This window comes from Rhinopithecus roxellana, chromosome 1 (assembly GCF_007565055.1).
Source record: "Rhinopithecus roxellana isolate Shanxi Qingling chromosome 1, ASM756505v1, whole genome shotgun sequence".
Taxonomy (NCBI): Eukaryota; Metazoa; Chordata; class Mammalia; order Primates; family Cercopithecidae; genus Rhinopithecus; species Rhinopithecus roxellana.
Window position 1 is genome coordinate 140,072,823 of NC_044549.1, and position 25,956 is coordinate 140,098,778.

Consider the following 25,956-nt stretch of genomic DNA (forward strand, 5'->3'; position numbering starts at 1 on the left):
AACTATACTACAGGGCTACAGTAACCCAAACAGCATGGTACTGGCACCAAAACAGAGCTATAGACCAATGGAACAGAACAGAGTCCTCAGAAATAATACCACACATCTACAGCCATCTGATCTTTGACAAACCTGAGAGAAACAAGAAATGGGGAAAGGATTCCATATTTAATAAATGGTGCTGGGAAAATTGGCTAGCCATAAGTAGAAAGCTGAAACTGGATCCTTTCCTTACCCCTTATACGAAGATTAATTCAAGATGGATTAGAGACTTAAATGTTAGACCTAATACCATAAAAACCCTAGAAGAAAAGCTAGGTAGTACCATTCAGGACATAGGCATGGGCAAGGACTTCATGTCTCAAACACCAAAAGCAACGGCAGCAAAAGCCAAAATTGACAAATGGGATCTAATTAAACTAAAGAGCTTCTGCACAGCAAAAGAAACTACCATCAGAGTGAACAGGCAACCTACAGAATGGGAGAAAATTTTTGCAACCTACTCATCTGACAAAGGGCTAATATCCAGAATCTACAAAGAACTCAAACAAATATACAAGAAAAAAACAAACAACCCCATCAAAAAGTGGGCAAAGGATATGAACAGACATTTCTCAAAAGAAGACATTCATACAGCCAACAGACACATGAAAAAATGCTCATCATCACTCGCCATCAGAGAAATGCAAATCAAAACCACAATGAGATACCATCTCACACCAGTTAGAATGGCAATCATTAAAAAATTAGGAAACAACAGTTGTTGGAGAGGATGTGGAGAAATAGGAACACTTTTACACTGTTGGTGGGATTGTAAACTAGTTCAACCATTATGGAAAACAGTATGGCAATTCCTCAAGGATCTAGAACTAGATGTACCATATGACCCAGCCATCCCACTACTGGGTATATACCCAAAGGATTATAAATTATTCTACTACAAAGACACATGCACACGTATGTTTATTGCAGCACTATTCACAATAGCAAAGACTTGGAATCAACCCAAATGTCCATCTGTGACAGACTGGATTAAGAAAATGTGGCACATACACACCATAGAATACTATGCAGCCATAAAAAAGGATGAGTTTGCATCCTTTGTAGGGACATGGATGCAGCTGGAAACCATCATTCTTAGCAAACTATCACAAGAACAGAAAACCAAACACTGCATGCTCTCACTCATAGGGGGGAACTGAACAATGAGATCACTTGGACTCGGGAAGGGGAACATCACACACTGGGGCCTATCATGGGGAGGGGAGAGGAGGGAGGGATTGCATTGGGGAGTTATACATGATATAAATGATGAATTGATGGGTGCTGACGAGTTGATGCGTGCAACACACCAACATGGTACAAATATACATATGTAACAAACCTGCACGTTATGCACATGTACCCTAGAACTTAAAGTATAATAAAAAAAAAAAAATGAAAAAAAAAAGAATTTAGATTAAGCGTTTGGCTAATCTATCTATTGTCAGTCATTTGTTCCAACCATATGATATAATGGTCATTGTCTACTTGAAACTACTCCTTAGACATTTACAATTTTCAAAAAGCTCTAAAAAGGGTATAAATTGAAATTTTATATGAATGACTGCAAATTAATACAAATGAAGAAAAAAATTGTGGTAGAGGTTTTCACACTTAGTAGCTAGTAAAATCTTACACATTTTGTAAAAAGTGAATTCTGCAAGTGTGTGAACTTCTTAAGGATGAAAAAGATTAGTAAAGTTTACATTCATCTATTTACTAGACCTTTATTTTGGGTCTGATTTGTACCAGGAGGTATAATGTTTTAGTTAGGAGCTGGGCTATAAAAAACCGGCTGTCTGATAGCCAGTTGTGGTGGCAGGTGCCTGTAAGTCTCAGCTACTCAGGAGGCTGAGGCAGGAGGATCTCTTGAGCCTAGAAGTTTGAGGTTACAGTGTGTTATAGTCATGTCACTGCACTGCAGCCTAGGCAACACAGCAAGAACCTGTCTCTAAAAACATTAAAGTTAAAATTAAAAACACTACAAGCCATTTGGTTTGTACCCCGTTAATATAGGCTGTGTGATCTTGAACAAGTTATATAAATACTTAGCTTTTAATTTCTCATCTATAAAACCATGTTATAATAATATGTATGCGATAAGGGGTATTAAACAAAATACTCTATGTAAAGTGCTTGGCACCGTATCTGACATACACAAAGTGTTCAATAAACAGTGTTAGCAGTCGGATCTGGTGACTCATGCTTGTAATCCCAGAACTTTGGGAGGCTGAGGCAGGTGCATCACTTGAGCCCAGGAGTTTGAGACCAGCCTGGGCAACACAGCAAACCCTGTCTCTGCAAAAAATAAAAATAAAAAACTGCTGAGTGTAGTGGCATGCATTTGTGGTCCCAGCTACTTGGAGGTTGAGGTGGGAGAATCACCTGAGCCTAGGAGGTCAAAGCTGCAGTGAGCTGTGATAGCACTACTGCATTCTAGCTTGGGTGACAAAGTGAGACCCTGTATCAAACAACAACAACAACAACAAAATAGTGTTAGCTTCAATACAAAGACATTATTAAGTGAAAGAATCCAAACATGAAATTGGTGTGCATCTGATTTGCCAGGAGATTAATTTAATTTGTTGATTGAAATAGTAAGTTTATATAAATAATATATAAAACATATAGGTGAAGAAAATATTAAAATCAAAAAGAGAAACATAAATTGTCTAACTTTTTAAGATATAATACAAGTTAGAAGACATCATAAATCACAAACAAACAACAGCAACATGTAATACAAGTCTTAAAGTTGCTGAAATCTCAACAAACTATAATTTAAAAAGTCATTTAATCTGTTACCTCAGACAAACTTTGAATTCTGGTGTGAATTTTACTGGCGTCTACTTGTTTTGCCATCTAATTACACTGTATCTTGTTTTAATATTTAAATTTACTTACTTTTGCATTATCTCATATTAATGACTGTGACACCAGCTTCCAAGTAGAAACATGTCTGCCACAGGTAGAAGTGAGTGTCAGACATATTTTGTCACATTAGAGTAGATGGCACTACTAAATGCAGGGATGAATTTGGTTAAATCATGTAAAGAAGTTGTCAAGTCATAAATAAAATATATAATTGGAAGAAGTAAAATCTAGGAGCAGCTATTAATTAGGACACTGGATGACATATTTGGGTGACTGAAAGTAACATAAAACCATTTTCTAAAAAATATGGCAGGTTAATCACATTTGTGTATCTCTTCTTCCTCCTTAGACACAATTAAAATAAAAAAAGAGTAGAATAAAAACAATCAAAGATTCTCAAAAACACAGAGGAGAAGAGAAGAGGCATTAATAGAAGAGCTAGAACATGGGGAAGTAAGTGGTAAATCATTTATCTGGGGTAAGAAAATGACGATAGAGTGTGTGCAGAGGGTACAAGCAAAGAGATTCAATCCACTAAGCAGAAGCTCAAGATAGCTTCAGAACTTAAAGGTCCCCTGACAGCATAGGAAGAAAGCAAAACATGACTGAGAAAAGATTAGGTTGGTGCAAAAGTAACTGTGGTTTTTGCAACTACTTTTGCACCAACCTAGAAGTTGAAAGCCTATACTTGAAGAGTTAACACCTCTGCTATCCTTAGTCCCCCTTTCATGTAGAAGTTCCAATCTTTCAGGCAGAAGGCTGGATATTTCTTCTCTGAATGAATTGGACACAGTGCAATGACTTGGCATTCATCAACACCAGGCATAGTGCAGGATGGAGTGAGACTCATCTTAAGCTGAGCGAATAAAAACATTACCAGACCTATGACAAAAAATTCTGACAGAACATAATTTTCAACCAAGATTATATATGAAATCAAATTAATAATCACAGGTAGGACTAAAATTAAAGATGTTTGGACACTTAAGAATTCAATGAATGTATCACATTTGCATACTTTGGAAGCTACTCTTTGATGTGCTCCAGCATGATCTAGAAATAATCTAAAATTAAACATATATATATATATATATATGGGATGGCCTATACAGACGATTCAAAACAGAAGAGCAGCAATGAGAAATTCCCGGATGATAACTGTGCAGCAGGCTTAGTAAGCAATTGTTCCAGACTGAAGCAGGACAATAGAATATTTCAGGAGAGAAAATAACTGCAAATCTTGACAAAATAAAGAATTTAGAGAAGTCAGTTATAGATTTCCAGGCAAAATATGGATCGCATATCAAAAGCCTCTTGCTCTGGAAAAGACAGACCACATATTGTATTTAAAATCCTCAAAATACTACAGTGAGAAGAAAGCACAGATATATGTATGAAGGCTTGTGATACCCGATGGCAAGGGAGAGCAGATATGTAAAGATAGTACTTAAAGAGGGGTCTTAGGTCCCGATTGGAAATCACCTGTGGGTATTAGTCATATCAGTGTAGAACATTTTTCCTTTGCTTTTTCATAATGAAAAAGCATGGATTCTGGAGAGTTGGAATATACTGAAATTATGCTCTACTCTGAGATGATGCTGGTAACTACAACTGAAGAAACTGACCTTCCATTCATTTCCAGCTTATGAGTGATCTCAGAGCTGTTGAAAGTTTGTAATTCTCCCTAGGAACTCGAGTCATACAGCGAATATATAATTTTCTTGATCTCCTGAAGCTACAGGTTTATTTTAAAGATTCACAAAGTGTTAAATTCCTAAAAATAAATAGACATTGTTACTCTGGCATTCTAATTGCTAGAAATGCGTATGTATGTATGCATGTTTATCACCATATTTTAATAGAAAAAATAAAATGGTTTAAATGCTTCAAAATATGTAGACGTCACAAATTATAGAATATTAATTAACAACGTGGGAAAATAGTTAATACATTAAGTGAAAATCAAGTTGTTTATAGATAGTATGTAGATTTATGAGTACTATGGACCTATCACCTGCTGTCCCTTGCCATCAGGTATTTATACATACAAATAAATACACATTTAGATAAAAGACTCACAGTATAATTTCCAAAATGGTAAGATTATAAACAATTACAATTTTTGTGTGTTTCTCTTCATTTTAAAATTTGTATACAAGAAGTACGCAATATTTTTAACATGAGACAATATTTTTTAAGACTTGTATGTTACAAACAAGATAGAGAGGATGAAATTACAGCAATAAATCCAAGCTAATCCTACTTAGTTCTAAAACTTGTATCTGAACTTCCCAGCTCCTAGGGGAATAAGAAGACTCAACAGATAGTACAGTTTTCATTGAGTGTATGTGTATGTCTATTATTTAAGAGTTTGACAATAATTTTTAATGAGGCATCCAAATAAAGAGATGCAAAACAACATAATGACAATTAATGTGCTTATTATCAAGTTCAGAAAATAGAGGCAAGTGTGAAATAAGAAGTAAACTATCAAAAACTCCATGACCCCATTATTATCATTTAAGTGCATACAGTATTTAGTTATTAACATTTATATGTGTATATCATATGTATAAGTACATGTATATTTATATGAATATAAATATACAGAAATATATGTACATAAGTTATGCCCATTAACATATGTATACACATAAATATCTGTTATAAACATAATTTTTCACTTTAAAAATGTATCATGAACCTATTTTCCATGTAAATAAAAGCATATTTATAACATGCTTAATGCTAAAAAGAGCTTGAAGATGTTTTTAGTATATGTGCTGCTGAAGCGAGCACGAAGATGTTTTTAATGGAAGAAAGAGCCATATGTTCTAGATATCAGTCATGTAGTTATGAAAATAAAGGGGACTAGATGGTTTTCTTATATTCCAGTAATTATTTTTAAAGGTGTTATTTAAAATTAGTGGGATAATATTTACACAGCTATATATTCACATGTATGTGAATTACATAATGGGTTAAATGCATGTGAACGATCTATTAATGCTTGGAATTGTTATGGAAAAATGGGTACAGGCTTCTCTCCAGGTACTGCTTCCCTGCCAAAGGCACTACTATGTTGCCACAACTGTCAGATACTCACAATCAAGATCCATTATGTGGGTTTCATCTCTCCCTTTGAATGGCACTTATCTTCTTACCTGATTAGCATTTTATACTCCATATATCTTAAGGTCTTTCTTTTCTTTCTAAGATACTTTAAGGACAATGATAAAATGTGGGAATGAAGATGAAAAGTATCCTGTCTCTCAAAGCCGCAAATTCAACTTCGAGGGCTTCATTTCAGCACTTTTCAGAGCTGCCTGATTGACTACTCCATACACTGAAGAATGAGCAGCAATTGAGTCCAATCATGCTGAACTAAAAGGAGTTGTGGAAGGAAAAATTTTTGATGTAGAGTTCAATTATAAGAGATAAACAGTATTATTCCACATTAAGAGGCAGCATTTTCTCATGTCAAAACTCAAAAGAACATTTTACCATGGAAATTCTTTTGAAAAAATTCTTATTATATGCCTGTATTAAACAAGTTACATAAGTCTGATATTTGTACTTTTGTAACTGCTACATAGCCTTACACAGAGGTTCAATTATGACCTTGCATGGTGGACTCATTCTAAGAAATGGATAACCTTGCTGAGACCAGAAAATATCAAAAGTATTTTTTCTGAGTTTTTTTAATAGTAAATTCGTTTGCAAATTATTCTGATCATAATTTTAGTAAAAGGTGATTCTCAGTCTTTTTTCCATTTTATGGCACACAAAAACTGGTAACATTTGTATCATTGCTATAAATGTTGGTATATGCCCACAGATGGAGATAGATCGCAGGTAGTGAGAGCTGCAAGCTCTCTATGGCTTCTCAGGTAATCCTCATGTGTAACGTGGCAGGGTGGCATGGCCTACCAGTCAGAAAGTCTTGTTCTGTAAGGATCTTTATATTGTGGTAAATTTAGTGTGCCTTGTCCACAGCTAATAAGTATAATAACAATGTGGAAAATTATTCTACTATTCAAAAATCAAATTTCATACAAATGAAACAGTAAATAACTAGAAAAATATATTGGGAATGATTTTTAAACTTTCAGCGGTGACAAACTTAATCCTAAAGTTAGTCTCTTAACAATAGCAAAAGTTTAAAAGCTCAACTATATAAAAATTTAAAACATATACTTCAAATGGAGAAAAAAAGCATACTCAAAAGACAAAATTTTAAGAAGTTTTAGATAAGCACAGAAGACAAATACACAGACCAAAAAGTGGGGAGACAAAATTTACTATAGATTCAATATAAATAAAATACAATTAAAACAAAAAAATTCAAGTCAATAAACAAAGAGAGAGAAAAAAAAGAAGGAAATACTGCAGCTCTGGGGTATTGGAAGTGGCAGCTGTTGAATGTTCTTAGAGCTTGGACACACTGATTTAAATGTGGCTGCTGGAAAGGAATTTAAACGTTTTAAAAAAGTCTCTATCCATCCTTGAGTTCAATTGCTCAAAGTAACCTTATTTGAAGGCTATAAGATACAGTCATTATATATCAACATTCTAAAATTTTCTAAAATCTCGTACCTCAAGTGCATAGTCTTGGTTTGAATTCCTAACTATAAGGTAATAATTAACCCAGCTATTCGGTTATGATATTCCACGGATTGCCTACCTCCCTGTTTGGTGGGGGAGAGGGGATCTCCATTTTCTTCCTTTGTACCTTTTCAATTCATTCACTCCCACATTTAGGGTCTATTATTGCTACCATCTTGCTTCTGATGGTACTTTCCATACAAATAGTTACTTATGTTTTAAGCGAGGAAAATGATTCATTAAAACAATAAAGGGAATGCATTACTTTCTTAACTGAAAGTCTAAAGTGGGCAAGAATTGATCTGGCAACTTAAAGGTTATCATCAAGGACTTAATACTGCCCTGTCTGTCTGATCTATCTTCACACCATTAGAGCAAAGAAAGGGTTATCTTTCCCAGCACTCTCGAAAGAAAGAGAAAAAGCTCCTATTTCCTGAAAGGCAGTCAACATCTCACTACTCATTGGCTCCGTTTGTGTAATATGTCCATCCATGAACTGATCATGGTTGACAGAGATATGGGCTGCGATGCTTAAGCCAAGTAGGACCCACCTTTAGAAGTGAGAGTCAGGACAATCTACCCATATCATCTGCCTAAAAACGGAGGAGGGTATCAGTACCCAGAAAAATCTAGGTGTTATTTTCCTAAAAGAAAGGGAGTAGATTACAAGCAAAAATGTCAATTGTCATATACTAATTTAGAGACTACTAATTCTACTTATAGTAGTTTCATAAGGAATAATGCTCCATTTTAAAATGAGAGTATATTTGGTTTTGGAGTAGAAGACTCAAAAGGAGTCTCTTCTACAAGGAGTAGAAGACTGTGTATTCCATCTAACTTAATTGTTTTCCCTCAACAAATTGCAAACTTAGCTTACTTCTAAAAATTAATAGCATACATGGCCATTTCTTTCTTGGGAAAAAAAAAAAAAAAACTAAGAATTACCCTATTTCACATAAGACACTATGGTAATGCATTTTAGTTTCTTATGACATGACATCTGTTAGTTTCAGATCAGTGGTCCAGAACTGAAAAGTTTTATCTAGAATTGTCAAGTTTTTAAAATTTCATATGCTAACAACTTACGTCTTTCTCTTTTAAATCATAACGAATTGCTAAAACATCTGCCTTATTTGTTCACTGTGGCATTTCCTCCTCTTTCTAATATTCTGGAATATGGGTAACGAAAACAGGCTTCATTTTATACATGTCTATGACCACCATATGCCAATTTAACTATTTTTAATTAGTCAATCCATGCAACCAAATATAAAATATGTAGCTTGATTTTCATTACGATACCCTAACTATAACCCATTCTTCTTTGAGATCATAGGTGTGAAATTTTTTAATATAATAGTATTACTTAACTGCCTTGTCAAAATATTCCTTTAATATATTTTTCTAAATACTTGTGTAACATCTTTTTATGTTACCCTTAGTTTTATTTGAAGTTTTAGAGTCAGCGTAAATCCTTATCCACAAGAGCAATCACTTTGATAAATGTAATTTTTCATTCTTCCTCAATAGTAGTTTTTATTTTATTTCTAGATGTTAAGATTAAATCCTGGTCTGTTAAGCCCCAATAACTGCTGCCATGGCTGCCATCCACAGGGAAATCCATCAGCCATTTCATGCTCATGCCAATAGCCATTGCCACCAGCTCTTCAGACTGGCTCTTTATTATATATCTGGCATATAACCAGTGGTAATGTTATTCTGCATGACTAAATCTTCCAGCCTCTTCTAATCAAGCAGGAGATGTCCTGGAAGGGATTCTGGTCTAAGTACAAACACGTTTTCATAAAATTTATGTTTTATTGCATCCTTTTCCAATAACTTATCAGTAGAAAAATATACTTCTGTGGAGCAGGCATGTGAAGCATGGCCTTAGCGCAATCTCAAAGGCAAACATTTAATCTCACAATGGGTTCAGTTTCTCTAACCTAAGATCTACTTAAAAGTAAAATTAGAACACATGACAGGGGAAAAACACTTTATTATTCATTAACTTATTGGTTTTGAGAGAAACTTTAAAAATTCAAATGTAAGAAAAATCATATTTCATGAATGTTTTAATTTACACATAGACGAATGTGCATGTATGTGTGCAAATGCACATACCAGCACATACACACCAGACAAATAGAAAAGCAGGCATAGAAACGATTTTTAAGTAATGCTTAACATATTCCACACATTTTAGTCGAGTAATGGAATGCTTGTTGGTCATCATATTGTCTACATGTTCTAGATTATAGTTAGACTCAACACTAGAGTAAATAAAGGTCTAGGTCTTCAAACTAATTCATGTTTGTCCTCTAATTCACATTATATGTGCCCACAATCTTTGTTCAAATTCTTTTGAGAGTGTAACAAAAGAAATTACCAATTATGTCAAACATTCAAAGAAACATCTTTGATGTAGAATTAAACAAAAGTTGAAGTATTTCAATGAAGGGCGATTTTTTTTCTGACAAGAGAATATCTCAGCTATTCATGCTATTAAACACTACACTGTTTTCTATTTCAATAATGTCAACTTTATCATGTCACTTTTCTTCTTGGCATTTCCATTTCAGTAGTGTTTGCTTTGTTTTGGCCTATTAGTCCCCTTACTTAAATTGGTGCCAGTCTTTCCCAGACTACATAGTTCTTTGATAGATATACAGCAAAGGAAATAATTTAAAAACATGCATTTCTAACAAACCTGGGAATGGCAGACATTCTATGCCTTGTCAAGAAGTTATTTACCATATCTGGATTAGACACATTTTTCTGCTACATACACACAGTCTTCAAAGTAAATTTTTCTACTAAAATGTATCTTTACGTTAAGTTGTTCAGACACTGCTTGCATTTATTTAAGAAGACATTGTACTAATAATTGTGAAAATTTATATTGATATGTGGATTAGACTCCAGAAAGGGGCAAAATATTTAAGATCTTCATAGGTCATTATGTGTACATTGTACTAATAATTGTGAAAATTTATATTGATATGTGGATTAGACTCCAGAAAGGCCAAAATATTTAAGATCTTCATAGGTCATTATGTGTGTTAGAAGAGGAAGAATTCTTTTCATACAAGAGCTCTGTGGATATACTGAGGACTATTCATCAAACCTGGAACTAAGGCATCTGGAGGAAGAAACACAGAAATCTGCTCTTATTTCATGGATAGTGCTTTGGATGGACAAATAAATTATGCTTCATTCATTTGTAGAACAATTATTTTAGAACCCACTAAGTACCAGACAGTCATTTAGGTTTCAGGAATACATCAGGGTACAAAACAGACAACTATGCCTCAATGTCCTCCTGTGCTTTACATCCTAGAAGGAGGGACTGACGGTAGAAACAGTCAATAAGTAGATTATATAGAATATTATAAGTGCTATGATAGTACAGGGTAAGGGATTTGGTAGTGCTTGGGTGCAGTGGGGGTTGCAAATTACAGAAGGTAGATGAGGTGGCTCTCACTGTGAAAAATCACAATGGCAGCCAAGTGAGCAAAGGGGAGAGTAGTAGATAGGGTCAGTCAAGTAGGAAGGCCAGGTTTTGCAGGGCCTCTCAGGCCATTATAAAGACTTTGGCGTTTACTCTAAGTGAAATGAGAAAAAGGGCACAGCATGATCTGACTTAAGTCTTCAAGGATAACTGGCTACTATGCTGAGAATGGGTCGTATGGGGCACTGGGGAGGAAAGTGGTTAAAAGGCTACTGAAATCATCTTACATGGGACAAGAGTGGAGGGAGAGAAGGTGGCAAGATACAGTTGGATCCTGGTTATATGCTGACAGTAGAGCCAACAGGACTTCCCACTGGAATGTACAAGTGGTATGAGATAAAGAGAGGAGTGAAAGAGGTCTCCAGGGTCTTTGTCCTAAACAACTGAGTGAGAGTTAAGGTGTCTGACATTGCACAAAAGACTGACAAGAAAAAAAAATAAAAACATTTCATGTAGTAATGTGTATTATGGCACTCACATAGTTTCTAAACCAACCTCCAAGAGAAATTTTGCCACATTTAAAAAGCTTCATTCTAGAGAGTGGGTGGGGCCTCTCTCTTTGCAAAGCTATTTAAGAATGATAGCCCCAGAGTTTTACGGGTGTAAGTTCACACACAGCCTGAAGATGACAAAAACAGAAGTCAGAAGTATGAATGTGGAGTTTCAAAACACAAAATGTATCATTTGTGAAGCCAAAACTGGTCAAGGAATAGAGAGAGAAATGCTAACTGGGCAAGAAATGTCCTTTGAGTCACTAAGAGATGAGTCTCAGTGAAGGGAAGTGGAACTAGAGAGTAGATAGTGAGGATTAGACTCCATGAATCCCAGAGGTGAGCCTTCTTTTTAGCCTGTCCCCTCCCAGAAAAAGAGATTTGGGAAGGCTAGGATACTTGCACTCTGTTTTGAGGAGCAGGATAAAGGTAATATGTTATTCCCTTTTAATTGTACTTCAGATATGATGTAGTCTTGCGTCTTGCAAGACTTTTCCACAGTCTTGCAGTGGAAAAATAAGGTTTATATGTTTTGCAATATCTAAACTTGCTTTTCACAAAATCTCTTGATTTTCAGAACAACTTTTTGAAGTAGATAAGACAAATGTCTCAGTCAATTCAGGCTGCTATAATAGAATACCATAAAATGGTCGGATTGAGCAACCAACGTGCATTTCTCACAGTTCTGAAAGGCTGGAACTCTGAAATCAGGGTGCCAACATGGTCAGAGTTTTGTTGTCAGTCTATCTCCTGGTCCACAGACAGCTGTCGCTTCATTGCATCCTCACATGGCAGAGAACAAAGAGGAAAAGCAAGTTCTTTCCTGTCTCTTCTTATAAGGGCTCTGTGATGGATAATATTAAGTGTCAACATGTTTGGATTGAAGGATGTAAAGTATTGTTTCTGGGTGTGTCTGTGAGGGTGTTGCCAAAGGAGATTAACACTGGGTCAGTGGACTGGGAGAGCCAGACCCAGCCTTATTCTGGATGGGCACCATCCAATGGCTGTCAGCATGGCCAGGAAAAGCAGGCAGATGAAGGTGGAAAAGCTAACTTGCTGAGTCTTCCAGCCTTCATCTTTCTCCCCTGATGGATGACTCCTGCCGTTGAACATCAGGTTTCAGGTTCTTTGGCTTTTGGCCTCTTAGACTTATACCAGTGGTTTTCCAGAGGCTCTCAGACCTTCAGCCACTGAAGGCTGCACGGTTAGCTCCCACACTTTTGAGGTTTTGGGACTCCCACTGAGCCACTACTGGCTTCCTTGCTCCTCAGCTTGCAGACAGCCTATTGTGGGAATAATACCTTGTGATCGCATGAGTGAATTCTCCTTAATAAACTCTCTTTTCTATATATGTATATTCTATTAGTTCTATTGCTCTGGAGAATCCTGCCTAATTCAGACTCTAACTCCATTATGTGAGCACCACCATCATGACCTAATTACCTCCCAAAAGTCCTACTTCCAAACACCATCACATTGAGGAATCACATCTGAATTTTGTGGAGACACAAACATTCAGTCCATAGCAATAACATGAGTATTATTATTCCTATTTTATAGAAAGATGAAACAAAACTGAGACTGAGAGAGGTTAAGCAATAGGCAAGATATTACGAAGCCAATACATTGTTAAACCAGGATCACTTTTTCTAGATATACATTCATATACAAATGTTTTGATCCCTGCATTCTTACTGTTATCCATTGTTAACCAATATGCTTGGGAAAGTCCAGGAAGGATTAAAGCAACTGGTAGCTATATTTCCACTTAGAACTAGTGTACACAGGAAATGAGTACACTGATAAGAACAGCAATTAACAGTTCTGTTGTCTTAACAGAGAACCACATAGTCAAACTTTCACTTCTTGTTTCCATATGACAAAAAAAGCAAAGAAAAAAAGATCAACTGTTCATGCTACCGGGTAAGGCTGGCAATTTAACCAACGTAATTTGCTATCGATAATGCAGTCATTAACTACAGCTTTTAGCAAGTCTTGGCCTCATTAGCCTCAAGTCTAATCAACACTAAATCAATTTATATACACAAAAGGTCTGTGAAATGACATATATCCCTGTACATTTTTTACTTTATAAAATGCTTCCCTACTATAGTATTTTAAGAATGATTTTGACATTATTAAAATACAATTTATTTTCTTTATTAAAGAAAGTGAGTTGACTTATGTTCTTTTCTTAGAATAAACGGCAACAGTAAATGACTACATAGCATCCTTAGTTTGAAACACACAATATCAATACAGTGGCATTTTAACTGTGATGACAGCAATTTTATAACATGATTAAAAGGTATCTTGTAAACATGATTTATGCTACTTGCATAGCATTTGCAAATAATTATTTCTTATAAGAGATACTTTCAAAAATACATATTTTCAGTGACTCGAAAGTACTGATTACAATGTTGATCAAATAAAACTGTAAACTGTTTTCACAAATATGTGTATTTTATAAAAGTAACTAATCATTCTTTTTCTAAATGTGTTTTCCTAACAGATAAACTTTTGTAGTAAGAGGAAACATTTTACTCTTGGTGCACCTGGGTACACCATTCATGGCAAATGGTATTTATCTGTATTTTTTTTTTTCTTATAATTTCAGCCCTTGCCCAAAGTGGTCTTTCTACTAAACTGTGTTGCTCTTTAGTTATCTGTTTGACTAAGAGATTCAGTTGGTCATAACTTTACTCTGCTTCCAGGACTAGCTGCTTTAAAAATGTGAGGTAAGCTTGCTTCCAGAAAACAATAATCAATAATATATAAACACATATTTAGTATAGGACCTGGGGTGCACATGCTCAATAAATATTAGTAATGGCAAAACCAGCAATTACTTTTGCATCAAACTAATACTTATTTTCCCTTCTATTCTTCTCAGTAAAATGTCTGCACTGCTTTCAGTACCCAATGCTGAGACTTTCAATCACCCAAGCATACATTCAATTATTTCTTCCCCAAACCAGTAACCAGCAGCCTATTGCTCTCAACATGGGACATCTGCGTTTGAATTAATGGTCCTCTGCAACCTAGTCCTGAAACATCAAATGCATTCCTTTGAGATGACTATGAAAACCAAACATTATTGAAGCTCTAGCCCTGAGCATGGCTGACTTGAGGTCAAATTCAGTTACAAAAAAATATATTAATAGAAGTGGAAAAAAATTAAATGATAAATTAGGAGACATATTAGGTGCAAGCACTTGATTGTTAAGTACTTTGAAAGGAAGAAAAATAATAGAAAAATAAGAAAAAAAATTAGTAAAGAAGCCGGGGGGGAAAAAAAAAAGATGTTTAAAGGATCAGGAAAAGGAGAAAAGGAAAGTTAAAAAAAAAAAAAGCCAAAAAGTAAAGTCAATTGCAATTAAATCTGCATTGACGCATAATCTGCAATTGTGCCTGGCACAGAGCTTACTATGTGCATGCTTTCTAAAGACTTAATTACTCCTTTTTCCCCCAACATATCTTCATACACTTCCTGTACATATCTTCAATAGAATAAGATGCAATTATTAGGCTACAGAGGTTGAAAATATATGTTATTATATATAACACAGCAACTTGATATATAAAAGTTTTGATAAACTAGTACTATTCCCTGGGTAGGTTTATTTCTCAAGTAGTGATTTTGTGCATTTGCGAAATTCAGACTTTTTATTCAGGTACGTTTATTTTAAGGAACAGGTATGTTTATTTGAATTCAGTGGACTCAACTAACTGGGTGTTCCTGTCCAAAAGATGTTGTTGGAATGAGCAGATAGGACACTTATAAATAAAAACTAATTCTCCACATCTAGTAAAATGTTTAAGGAAATTACTAAAGATCCAGAAAATAAGTAAAAGTATCAGGTGTTTATCCCAAAAGATTATGTTAAATCTCTACTATCCTTTCCTCATAAAATTTCCAGACTGATATCAGAGTATTATCCAGATAGAGTATTAATGTGTCCTAAATTTACTATCATTTTGTAAACTGAAGGGGAGAGATAATTTAAACAAAATTCATAGGTTAGTGAAAACACAGACATGAATTAAGTACTTTTAATGAAGCAATGGGTCTGTATGAAAAACTATCTTTTAGAAATCTGTGTGAATTGTAAACATGATGAAAAGATCTTTTGAGAAGATATTTCTGAACATATCCAAATGATAACTTACATGACATGATGAAAGATTTTCTCAAAGCGAGCTGGAAGCTATATTGTTATAATGAGTGCTTTTAGAGACATTGACAGATTAAAAGACCATACCATAAACCATGGCTTTAGTCACTTAAAAAGTTTTTGGCGAAATAAACTCTACATCTGCAGTCTACAGTTCCATGTTTGAAGCTAACAATTTATGTGATTTTATCTTGTGAGATACATTTGGTCACTGGAAATTTAATAGTCAACAGCAGCCTCTTGAAAACTTCAGATTTAAGAAGCCTCCTGTGCAAACTGAAGAATTCACTGAATATAAAATTATAGTAATTTTAGTAGACTTGGAATCTAATGATTACTTTAACATTCATGCTGAGATTTTTCTAGATGTTGGCTAATATGTGCCCCTTAGATAAGTATATTTTAGTTTCTCTAATTTTTTTTTATTGAAAAGTGAATAACTTTTAATATTTTTTTCCCAATAGTACTGTAAGCTTCGCCTCAGTGCAATGGTAAGTTTTTGTGTCCTTAAGCATGAGTTGGAACTTTTGAAAGATGAATTTTTTTCTGGAGATACACTGAATATACATGTATTAAAGTTTATATCTAATGGCACTCCAGTCCAGAAGTACACACCAATTTCTTTTATCATAGGTTAGTTCTAGGACTTTTCATAAATGTAATTGTATAATATGTAGTTTTGTGTCTAGATCCTTTTGCAAGTCACAGTGTTTTGCGATTAACCCATGATGCTGTATCTGCCAATAGACTATGCTTTTTTTTATTGCTAGGTAGTATTTCATTACATGAGTAAACCACGGAAAATGTATCTGTTTTCCTCCTGATAGACATTTAGGTTGTTTGGGCTATTATGAATAAAGCTGTCATGAACATGCTTGTGTGTGTTGTTGTATAATGTATTTTCATTTCTCTTGGATAAATACCTAGACTTGTGACTGTTGAGTCATATGACTGATACATGTTTATCTTTATAAAAAATATTCAAACCATTTTTTCAAGTGATGGCACCATTTTACGCCATCATGAGTGAAGTTGCTCCAAATACCTATCAATTTATGGTGCTGTGGTCCTAGAGTCAACATTTGAAGCAGTAGCTTTTTGATCCCCAAGCTTTCTAATTGAAAAGGGAAAAGAGTATGTAGACACAACTATATATACATACTTAGTGGCATTGTTAGTAAATGACAAAGAAATCTTTGAAATGTATATAAATGTTAAAGAAAATGAATTGGTTAGTAAAGGCGATATAGCGATATAATAAAATAATACACATATACTAATAGGTCATTTTTATTTTCAAAAACAGTTCAAATATACAAAAGAGTTATAAGTATATTACAGTGAATTCCCATATATCGTTCATCTACATTCACTTATGTACCAATGATAATATATGATTTTTTAAAAAAATAGCAGCTACTTGTAGAATTTTAAAAGAAAAAACTGCAGATCACATTTCCCTTTAGGTAAGAAGATAATCTGCATTCATTACACAAATAAAAATGTTCTCAGTGTGTCTCTCTGGATAGTAAAATTATAGTTGATGAATTATGTTTTTCTTTTTGCTCATGTATAGTTTATATACTTTTTACACAGAGCAGGATAAGATAATAAAAGGAGCTATATTAGTTCTCAAGGAGCTATTTTCTAATATACATAGTTCTTTTATTTACATTCTAGGTTAAAGTGAAAATGTCAATCACCTTTGTGAATCTTTATCAAACTAGAGCAGCAGCCCACCTTATTTAGGGATTGTACAATCCCTTATTATTTTCGGATCCTATGATTACCTACTGAATATTACTGAAATCTGCTTAATATTTTAGAAGGCTATATAAAGCTGTAAAAAACTATTTTATTTCAAGGTTGACAACTTTATGTAAAACATAATGGATAAATTAATACCTTTCATTTAGATTCTGAAATTTCAAAGTAAATAATTCTGGATTACTTTACTTGAAAAAGGGTGCTGTGGAATAGAATACTACTTTTGATGCTATGATTCTAAAATAGGTTTTTCTCCTTAAACCTCACTAGATCATATCTATTTCAACCCAGGCTACTGCCATCTGAAACTCCTTCTGGAGTTACCATTGATTACTGAAGATAAATGAGTTAGAGTTGCTTGTGGATGAGATGGTTGCCATTGATATATGTGTACAACAATGTGCTATGTTTATGTGGTTACACAGTCTCAGAAAAGAGTTGTAAACATTAACACTGGACCTAAAACTTTCATGGTTTCTTGTATTTCACCAGTATTTATCATATATGGCTTGTAGATTTAGAGCCAGAATTTGTTAAGGCACAATATAGTTAAATAAACTATAAATATGAAAGCTCTTAGCCTAGAAACCAGAGGCACCTAGAAATAAATTATAGGCTCTTTTATATATTATAAAGGCTTAAACAAAACAAACAGACACAAATAAAAGATGAATTTACGAATGAATTACTCTCTAAATAAATATTGACTAAAGTATTCATCCATAAAAATATTCACTTCCTCTTCCCTACATCAGTGCAGTGTTTGAGCATCTGAAGGTAATTCTTCCTATTTGAGAATTCTTCCTTAGGCTGAATTGAAATTGTTTCTGCAAACCGTGAAGACACACATAAAATTACTATTCATGGCCCTTAGGAGAACTGTTTTTTCAGGGTTAAAATTAGCTCAATGTTCTGCTGTTCGATTTCTTTTATCATTCTCACCTTAAAATTATAATTTTGCAACTAAAAATACAGTTAGTAGTAGTAACTATGGAGAGATTCATGTCAGGTTATAGGACACTTAAGGCTATACATTTGCAGGTGAAATTACAGATCAAAGAGAAGGAGTAATCAGTGCCTTCAAGTCTTATCAGCACTGTATATTGAGTTGTGCTTCTGAAAAAGTGTATTTGCACTGAAAAATGCAAATTGTGGATCTTGACATTTGCAAAATTCATTATCAAAGTGAAGATATTGGAAACATACTTAGTTTTTGTACAATTTCATATTTTAAATACTATAGGGTTTGTTTAAAGCAGCATTCCCGTGGCCATTTTTCACAAGATGTCTGAAGGAAAGTGTTCCAGAATAAAACAAGTTTGGAAAAGGCTGTATGTTATATTTAGCTTTGGATGTTTATAATGCAAGATAACATACTGAAGGTTCTACTTTGTATACCTTTCATAAGGTACACTGGGAATTGCTTGTTTAAAGCAAGTTCATTGGTATATTTGTTTGTTTAACCATTTATTTAACATTATTATTACATTGATTACTTTTTCTTTCATTGAACAAAATTATTTTGTTAAAGATTCAAGCAAATCATTCAAATACAAAATTGTTTAATCAGGTTACAACTTAAAAAGAGAAATGGCAAAAACCAAGAATCCACAATTTACACGATTTATCAAAGATAAGTACGTAACAACAGATACTAAAATAACCCCAGTACTTATTCTTGAGAGTGTTATTTCTTTGTTCAGCATAAAACTATTTAAATCTATTTTATTATTCATTAAATTACCATATAAAATGTCATATGTCATAAGAACGAATATCACTACTATAGTGTTATGTAAATTATTAACTGATAGCATTAGTGATAGGTTTTCAACCAAAACATGTAAGACTTGTTTAGTGTTTAAGGGGGGGAATAAAGCAACAATTTATCAGAGTAAGTTTCATCTTTTAAATGGAAAAGTGTACTACATGGCATTAATGATGCTGTTACAGAATTTTATCTAACTTCCCAACAGTAGTGATTCACTAATATCGGTCCTGAATAAACAGTCATTCTTTCAAGTCCTGAAGAGGCCTGTGTCCAGTATATCCATCAAAATATTACAGACAAAAAGTAACTCAGCTTAAGCCATTCTAACAATGTGGTATTAATTATGATGGTATGGCTGTGTTCAAGCTAAATGAGTTAGTATTTCAAGTTTCAAATTGTTTGGATTTCTTTTTGGTTACATAGTTCAAATATATAAATCAGCTGCCTTCTGAAATTTGGAGTTTCAAGCAGAATCTCACTAAGACTTCTCTTGTTATCTAGATCTACATAAAAAGGGATTTACATATTGTCAGTATATACTGAACAGAAAGCCTTGTAAAACAGTAATAAACTGGAGAGATGCATTGGTTTTAACACAAAGCAAAACCTTGTAAACTTAGGAGATAGATAAACCTGCCAATAGAATCACAATTTTAAGTGTGAAACTTTATCGAAGTGGTAAAGCAGTGTAAAGAAGGGTTTTAAATCAGTTAATTAGTCTTTATGGTCACTTCTGTTGACTAGAAGCAAAAACATCAGCAGAAAGGAAGATAAATTAAGGAGCACCCCAAGAAAAGAATTGCAGTTCATGGTGAATAAGAAAATAGAATTTCTCTCATTAAAAACAAAACAAAACAAAAATATATAAACAAAACCCCAAAGAATCTATGTCATGTGTCATGAAAGACAGATTTACAGAATGTTTCAACGTCAGTTGTACTGTTATATCCTACAGCAAGCAGAAGAGAAATTAAGCTTTGTTTCAGTACTGAATTAAATTGTCAAGAGCAGAGTGAGAAGACAGCTATTTTTATTTTACCACCATACCTTCTGTAATCTGCTACTATATATTCGGTCAACAATTCTTGTGGGAAAAAAAAAAGTTGCAAGTAACCAAAAAAAGAGTGTTTGGAAAAAATAAGTCTAAATTGTGTCACCAGTGAAACACTATAAAATGAAACAACAAAAAATAAAAACCCTTGAATGGCTCTATTGAGGCAGTAATGCCATCCAAACCCAGAGCAACACATGGACTGTTCATCTCACATTGTTTTCCACATTTTTTGCACAGTGACTATTTGTAACAACCTGTATATGCAAAAGCATATTACGGAAATCCAGTAGCAGATAGAAGTCTTTGGTTAAAGTTGGAATAACAAACACATAAATATGAAAATGATGTAACAAGATAAGAGCAAAAATAGAAGACAAAGGGAACAAAGGTACAGTAAATTAAGCTATTTCTGGTTAGGACTTTAATTCATTTGGCCTTTTCCCCTTTCAAAAGCTCTAAAAAGTAAAATATGCAGGTATTTTCCAAACAAAGTTATAGGCTTTCAATTACAAAATAAAGAAGTTCTATAATTCTTTGGGAAATTAATATGCTAAATATCATCATTCTGAATTGATTTTAGTCTAAAATTCAACTATGACGTGTTAATGCAGTCAATAAAAAGGTTCGAAAGCATTAGAAGAGATTTAGAAAAGTAGTAACATCTGTTCTAAAAGATGGTTGATGATATATTTATATATTGATTTATATACACACTGAAAGAAATTCAAGAAACATCTGTAAAGTTCTAAGCTATTTTATAGGATTCTGGATTTGGTAACCTATCTGCTGTTTGTTTCTCAGCAAGTGGTCAAGTTTCAACATGGCTCCCAATGTTTTGGTGTTCGTCCCCAGAAAGATGATTGGGGCCTTTTCTCTGATGCCTGACCTGGGGAAATCCTTTCAAATATTAAAATTGTAGCCTAGTGGTATTGTTTCATGGGAATATCTATTGATTTACCCAAGAGCTTGTGCAAGCTCTAGGGTATAACAAGGTTTAATTTAGATTTATTACAAGATTTAGTTGTTATTTTTATTATTACAGAATATGTAAATATAAAGTCAAGAAAAAATTAATAAATATCTCTGTCACTCAAGCAAAAATGTCAGACATGTATTGTTTTTATACCCTAAAGAATTGTGGCATGGTCAGGCAGAAGGTAAAACAGCACAGTGACTGTTAGAGAAGTAACTATATAAGTACCTCAGTTGACAAAGTTGTAGCATTTTAGTAGCCCTCACACAAGAAGAAAAGAGCAGAAGAATAACAACTTTGCACTCAATTGAGCAAGAAAATGGGAATGGGCATTATTTCTTGTGATTTGAAGAGAAATACTGGTTTTTGTTTGCTTGTTTTTTACTTGATTGAAAGATTGAGGTTTGAAAGCACAGATGGCTAAATTTGTTTAAGATTCTGAGTCCATTCAGTTTTTTGCCACTCTTACATAATACATGTTTCCAAATTAAACCAATCATATTTTCCCATTCCTGTGAATTCTAGGATAGCACATATCATACTCACTCTTATATCTTAGCTATTTATGCACATCTGAAGTTCTTGGTAAAATTATAAGCTCCTGGGAAACAGGGGCATTTCATCTGCTTATTGTGTGCCCTACAACACTTAAAGCAATGTTGTGCACAGTTTGGGTTCTCTTTAAATATTTAGCACATCAGTAGACTTTGCAACAAATGGGATATTCACAATGAAGAAATAATACTATAGTCCAGTTTGGAGCTCAAAAACTCCAACGAATGTAGTTGACTTGAGATATATGTATGCATTTTGTGGTGCTTTGTTTATAGAAAAAGAAAAACATGAAATTAAAAAAGAAACTACAAAAATATCTTTGCTACTTTTTCAGAGACTTAACAACAATAACAACTACAGCTACAACAACAACATTTGGCTGAATGCGGTGGCTCATGGTAGTAATCCCAGCACTTTGAGAAGCCAAGGCAGGAGGATCACTTGAGGCCAGGAGTTTGAGACAAGTCTGGGCAACACAGCAAGACCCCCACCTCTACAAACTATTTTTTAAAAAATTAGCTGGGCATGGTGGTGCATGCTTATAGGATTAGCTACCTGGGAGGCTGAGGGCATTGGATTGCTTTAGCTCAGGTGTTTAAGGTTACAGGGAGCTATGATCATGCCACTTGCATTCCAGCCTGGGTGACAAAGTAAGACTCAGTCTCTAAAATTAAATTAAATTAAAATTAAACAAACAAACAAAAAAACACTGTCTATCCCTTGCACAGTTTTACAATACTGATATAATTATTTAGTTTTAATCAGGTTTGCCAGTTTCTGTCAGGTGCTGCAAAAGCAACATTTAAATAGAATATGGCTAGATGGACTACTTTCATATGTGCAAATGCTACAGGTTTTCCCAAAATAACCTGTTAGAAATTTCATTGTTATTTTAAGATTTACAGAACACTGCCTAATATATGGATGATCAAATTCTCTTTTTCTAAAGGCAAAATCAATACATTCTGTGATCTAGAAAAGATGATTTTGAAAACTAAGAGCAGAACAGCAACATAGAAGGAGAGGTGCATATGTGTTTGTTCTGCATCTTAATTTTAAAACTATTATTTGGGCCGAGAGCAGTAGTGGCTCAGGCCTGTAATCCCAGCACTTTGGGAGACCGAGGCGGGTGGATCACCTGAGGTCGGGAGTTTGAGACCAGCCTGACCAATATGGAGAAACCCTGTCTCTACTAAAAATATAAAATTAGCTGAGCATAGTGGCACATGCCTGTAATCCCAGCTACTCTGCAGGCTGAGGCAGGAGAATTGTTTCCACCTAGGAGGCAGAGGCTGCAATGAGCAGAGGTCGCACCATTGCACTCTAGCCTGGGCAACAAGAGTGAAACTCCATCTCAAAATAAAATAAAATAAAATAAAATAATAAAACTATCATTTGGAGATAAATCTTATCTTTAATTTCATAATCTACTTTGCATGAGGTATTTGTATTAAAACATCCTATATGTATTTCGTTTCTAAAAAAAGTAAATGCAGTATTTGATACTAATACTTTAAAGATTTCACTTTATATGTTTAAATCTATCATATGAACTTGATCAAATATTTTGTAATCTACATATTGCTATACAAAGGATTAGATATTCTATACAGTCTTGTGTCATTTACAATTTAGTCAATATGCTTTTTTCACAAATCATCAGAAAAATGCAAATAAAAAAACCACAATGAGATACCACCTTACCCCAGCCGCAATGGCCAATATTAAAAAGCTGAAAAAGTAGATATTGGCATAGATGTAGTGAAAAGGGAATGCTTATATGCTGTTGGTGGGAATGTAAATTAGTATCACCTGTATGGAAAACAGTATGGAGATTCGTAAAAGAACTAACGGTAAATATAATTCAATACAGCAATCCTACTACTGTGTGGATACTCAAAGAAAAATAAATCTAAATAAAGTAATGAAATATCTTTGTCCTTAATCATTGATAAAATCTTCGGGATTGGAAGTGAAGTTACATATGTTCTGGATGTTATCATTTTAGTTCTTTTATATTTGAAAGAAACATTTTACATATTTATTTTAAATTTTACTAGTGGTAAATTGTTTGTTTACAAAGTATCGCTCTGTCGCTCAGGCTAGAGTGATCTCAGCTCACTGAAAACTTCCGCTCACTGAAAACTCCGCCTCCCGGGTTTTACGCCATTCTCCTGCCTCAGCCTCCGGAGTAGCTGGGACTACAGGGGCCCGCCACCACGCCCGGCTAATTTTTTGTATTTTTAGTAGAGACGGGGTTTCACCGTGTTAGCCAGGATGGTTTCCATCTCCTGACCTCGTGATCTGCCTGCCTCGGCCTCCCGAAGTGCTGGGATTACAGGCATGAGCCACCACGCCCGGCCGGTAAATTGTTTTACTTAAATCATGTAAATTACTGTAAAGTTTTCTTTTCTTCATATCTCTTAACATTTATATATTTCAGTGTTTATAAAATGTATAAGCCTTTATATATTTGAGAGTTTTGAAAATATATAAATTTTTAAATTGTGATATTAAATTTTTGTATGAGAATGTATCTTGTTATCATATACATTCATTCCATAAAATTAGGTGTATGTAAGTAATCCCCGTTGTTTGAAATTACATAATGCAATCCTTTGCTTGAAGTTGTGATATTCCTAATCTTCTAAATTGTCATATGAAACATGAAAACACACACACACACACACACACACACACACACACAGACGATCTCAACGGAAAAAAAATATTTTCTATACACATTCCCGTTCATTTTTAGATTTGTTAGTGTGTAAACATTTTCAATTATAGAACGGAAAAGATTCCTCTTCCAAAAAGTGAGGTACATGTTGACATGTATGTCATCATTTGTGAATCATCAATCATGATTCATGATTGAAAAACCATTCTGTATTCTCACATAATTAGGTTTAGATAATGAAATATTTTAGTCCTGTTATAAGATGTGCAAAGATATTTTAAATAGCATTATATTCTCAGAAATAAGATTATGTAGATTTAATACTTCTTAATAATTATCTATTTCTATTTACCCATTAATTTCAATGATTAAATATCTTTCAAGATTCTCAAAATAGAAAACTTGTAACACACGATAAGAAAATGACATATTTTTAAACCAACCCTCCTCTATTTCTGGATACTTGAGATCACTATTTCTTCTACCTTATAATCCACTCATTCAGAAATATCTTAAATTTCCAAGGGAGACATCCGAGGTTTATTTGCTTTTGCAAGGTTTCCAGGCAGGTAAGAGTCAAGGAATTCAAAGTAGTACACAGAACAGGAGAAATTAACTTACAGATATGGATATAATTTAGGGCATGCACACAGGGGCCCGACTGATTTTAAAGGTACAGAATTATCTACTTCATGTTTCATAATGTCTTCTTTATTGTACTACATATGGAAATGTCAATAAAAACTATTAAGCTAAAAAATACTTTATGAAAGTTGTAAAATGTTAGTTTGCATTACATTTCAATAAAAAATTATGGCTAATTCAAAACTCTGTTCATTACCTCTCTTTTTCTAGTTCAGTTCCTGCATCACTCCCTAAAAAGTCCTGTGGGCATCTGAAAGATTGGTTCCTATATATATATATGTGTGTGTGTGTACATATATGTGTGTGTATATATATAGAGAGAGAGAGACATTGAGGCTAAGAGGAAACCACTGCTAAGTTGTGTTATGACTGTTTTCATACTGAGAAATAGCACATATTTTATCTGTAGTGAAATTCATAAGAATGCAGAAATAAAAGTGTGAACTCTACTAATAAACAGGAAAAATTATTCTGATAATTTTTTAAATTAGGTGAGAAGTGATAAAATATTTTTGAAAATAAGTAACTCCAATGAAACATAAAGAATATATGATTTTTTAGGGTAGTTAGTAAGAAAACATGCTTTATTTTTCCACAAGTATTTTTTCAAACAATATTTTCTAAATCTTTTAAATTTAGTTATCATTATATTCTTGCTCTCAAGGGGCCTACACAGCAGTTGTAAAGATAGGACAGCTCTCAAATTTATGTAAAACATGAATGAAAGGGAAGAAATTCAAAAGTACCAAGTTTATCTTAAAATGTCAAGATTACAGAATTGGGAATTTGAGAGCTAAATTCATATAT

General features: G+C 33.8%; 1 protein-coding gene across 1 annotated transcript in view; it reads right to left on the minus strand.

Moving 5' to 3' along the window:
- NAALADL2 (N-acetylated alpha-linked acidic dipeptidase like 2) overlaps positions 1 to 25,956 on the minus strand; it is a 977,694-nt gene that overhangs the window by 331,182 nt on the left and 620,556 nt on the right. The window lies entirely within an intron of this gene.